The sequence below is a fragment of the Lucilia sericata genome, unplaced genomic scaffold (assembly GCF_015586225.1).
Source record: "Lucilia sericata isolate MDLA Ls3-8-SP2 unplaced genomic scaffold, ASM1558622v1 Contig000145F_arrow, whole genome shotgun sequence".
NCBI lineage: Eukaryota > Metazoa > Arthropoda > Insecta > Diptera > Calliphoridae > Lucilia > Lucilia sericata.
The window spans coordinates 553,376-557,243 of NW_023994177.1; the positions used below are offsets into that span (position 1 = coordinate 553,376).

Genomic DNA, 3,868 nt, shown 5'->3' on the forward strand with positions numbered 1-3,868 from the left:
CACCAACAAACATTTTCCATAAAAAGGAGCGCACAACAGGCCCGATAGTGGCCTAGGTGTATTTCTTCGGATTTGATGTAGATACATCCTCCTGTCAACCTAACCTAAGAATAGGCTAGGATTACCTAGTTTTCTTAAGTTTAACAGATAGATGTGTTCCCTTTTTTTATAATTTCTTTACTTCAAAGAAATAATTTAAATCGGACGACTAATCATCATTATAATCTTTTAAAATGTTAAAAATCAGTTCGGAATTTATTTTATAAACAAAGTTACATATAAATTTAAATTAATTAATAAATTAAAATGGGTGCTCGTCTTTGCACAAGACAAAATTCTTAAAACAAAGTTTTACTTAAAACTCTGCGTGCAGACGCATTGCAGCATTGTTATTTAATTTAAAGCATTAGCAGAAACATTCGATTATTTTCGATGTTTTTTATTGTTAATGTGAATAGTTCAAATGCTCCAGTGGGGTATGGCTTTGCATATCCAGTGCGTAATTTTTGTAAAAGTAGTGTTCTGCCGTCTGTCCTGTTCACACGTGTTTTTACTCTGCCCGCAATTAAATGTCGTTTATAGTGTAATTTAATGTTTATATTGTCCCCACCGTTGTGTCCGCGTCGGAAGAACAAAAAATATAATAATATGTAAAAGAAAAAAAATTTACAAACAATCGAAAAATAATAGAAAAAATTGTGAAATATATTGAAAATTGAAATAATAAAACACAATACACATATGGAGCAAAAACAAATATCCACAACACTCTCTTATACGAAACACTTGTTGATAGTGTTGACACAATAGGCCGTTTTTTATCATAATGACCACATCAGGGCTTTTATGGCACCTTTTAACTGCGTCATTGTGAAACCTATTCCCTATCCTCTGACCACAAATTTCTTGTGATATAAGTGTTGTTATATTGATTGTTGTTGAACTGTTTGATGACGAAGGTATAGCACTGGTCACCAAGCAGTTTTATTAACAATAATCAATTATGGGAAGACTATATCATAGGAAATAGGCAATTGATTTGAACCTCTTCTTGTATCGTAATGGCGGTATATACATATATATATATATATATATATATATATATATATATATAAATTAAACGTTTCGAACCTGTTTTTGAAACGTTACGAAGTTATTTTGGTGCCCTTCAACACATGAAATATCAAATAACTCAACATATTGGCCTTCCGGAGTTGTATGACTTGAATGGCGAAACCAAGATGAGTTGAGAACATTGAAATCACCAGCAACTACAATTTCACTGTTCGCTCTCAACCCGCTTATGTTGCAAAGTCGATGCGAAAGCGACCCGCCATTACGATACAGATAGAGGTTCAAATCAATTGCCTATTTCCTATGATATAGTGTTCCCATAATTGATTATTGTTAATGAAACTGCTTGGTGACCAGTGCTATACCTTCGTCATCAAACAGTTCAACAACAATCAATATAACAACACTTATATCACAAGAAATTTGTGGTCAGAGGATAGGGAATAGGTTTCACAATGACGCAGTTAAAAGGTGCCATAAAAGCCCTGATGTGGTCATTATGATAAAAAACGGCCTATTGTGTCAACACTATCAACAAGTGTTTCGTATAAGAGAGTGTTGTGGATATTTGTTTTTGCTCCATATGTGTATTGTGTTTTATTATTTCAATTTTCAATATATTTCACAATTTTTTCTATTATTTTTCGATTGTTTGTAAATTTTTTTTCTTTTACATATTATTATATTTTTTGTTCTTCCGACGCGGACACAACGGTGGGGACAATATAAACATTAAATTACACTATAAACGACATTTAATTGCGGGCAGAGTAAAAACACGTGTGAACAGGACAGACGGCAGAACACTACTTTTACAAAAATTACGCACTGGATATGCAAAGCCATACCCCACTGGAGCATTTGAACTATTCACATTAACAATAAAAAACATCGAAAATAATCGAATGTTTCTGCTAATGCTTTAAATTAAATAACAATGCTGCAATGCGTCTGCACGCAGAGTTTTAAGTAAAACTTTGTTTTAAGAATTTTGTCTTGTGCAAAGACGAGCACCCATTTTAATTTATTAATTAATTTAAATTTATATGTAACTTTGTTTATAAAATAAATTCCGAACTGATTTTTAACATTTTAAAAGATTATAATGATGATTAGTCGTCCGATTTAAATTATTTCTTTGAAGTAAAGAAATTATAAAAAAAGGGAACACATCTATCTGTTAAACTTAAGAAAACTAGGTAATCCTAGCCTATTCTTAGGTTAGGTTGACAGGAGGATGTATCTACATCAAATCCGAAGAAATACACCTAGGCCACTATCGGGCCTGTTGTGCGCTCCTTTTTATGGAAAATGTTTGTTGGTGTCCGATGTGCAGAAACTCAGTTTCCTGGACGTATTTCCTAAAAATTTTCCAATCAGTGTTCGTGAGGGATATTATATCCGGAATAATATCACTCCCAAGAAATTTAGATATAATTTCGGCGAAACCGGACAATGGCAAAGAAAGTGCTCCAGAGTTTCACTGTCCTCTCTACATGCTCTACATTCGTCTGAATCCGCACGTCCAATTTGGTATAGGGGTGCCCGTAATCCTGTGTGTCCACTCACAATACGTACCATCACACAAACCTCAGACTTGTCAATTTTGAGGAGGTTTCTGGTCTTGCTCTCGTTAGGGTCACCCCATAGAATCTTTGGGGTTCTACCCACGGTTTCATTATTAAAATAAATAGGTATAAAACTTTGCACCTTTATATCTTTGAGAGTTTATATCGGATTTTGTTGATTTAAATACAATCTAATACTACGGCTGTGCTATTTCATTCTAATATAATTTTTATATTAAAAAGTTTGAGATTGTGCATTTTTTATGGAAATGTACTTTTTGAATGCATTTTTGAAATCGTTCTCCCTCTTTTTATGCAAAATATAAAAATATTTTTTTGTGACGTGCAGTACATCTATTTTTTTAGATTTTTTAAAATGTTTTATATTGGGAAATTTTTAAATAGTATTGATATTTTATGCACAGAATTTAAAACTGCTTAAAACACATTACTGATCAGAATTGGGATGCAAATATTTAAATTCGATTACCATTAACGTATACTTTCATCACAATACATTTCTAAATAATATTTTTGGAGATAAATGCATTTTTGATGCAAGTGCACCTTGAGTGCGTTTTCCAAGTCGTTCTCTCTGTTGAAAGTATTTTAAAATATCATTGTGAAACCTATTCCCTATCCTCTGACCAAAAATTTCTTGTGATATAAGTGTTGTGATATTGATTGTTGTTGAACTGTTTGATGTATATATATATATATATTTATATACCCAGTGTGCTTTGCTACCCTAAAAGCAATATAAATAAAAGATCTTCTTAATAATTTTGAAGATTCTAACTGTAATGTTTTCCAGAGATACATTTTTTCCGAACGTTAATTAAGATTTTAATGTAATCGATGACAAATTAAAAAAAAAATCTAATATTTTTCCGGATATACGAAATTTTGTATTCATATAGGCCAAGACCCCATTGAAAGTCCGGCCGTTATTCTCTAAATGTTCACATTAATGTCAAAGATCTTCATGAAGATTCTAGGCTCTAATAGTTTCTCAGATATACGAATTTTTCTATTTAATTCATATGGGAACTCACAGCCCCCAGATGAAAGTCCGCCCTTTTTTTCTCCAAAATGTTCATATGTATAATAAAGTTCTTCTTGCAATATTTGAAGAATCTTGTTCTATTAGTTTCCCAGATAAGCGAAATTTTGTATTTAATTCATATGTGAGGTGCCAAACCCCCATTGAAAGTCCGCCCGTCATT

At 32.2% G+C, this 3,868-nt stretch overlaps 2 non-coding genes across 2 annotated transcripts; one reads left to right on the forward strand and one right to left on the reverse strand.

Annotated features, from left to right (window-relative positions):
- Positions 1–303: 303 nt before the first annotated feature.
- Positions 304–546, forward strand: LOC119601167. Its single transcript, XR_005231185.1, has one exon. It is a non-coding gene; the product is annotated as a U11 spliceosomal RNA (small nuclear RNA).
- Positions 547–1,852: 1,306 nt separating this feature from the next.
- Positions 1,853–2,095, reverse strand: LOC119601168. The gene has a single exon (XR_005231186.1). It is a non-coding gene; the product is annotated as a U11 spliceosomal RNA (small nuclear RNA).
- Between the last annotated feature and the right edge of the window lie 1,773 nt (positions 2,096–3,868).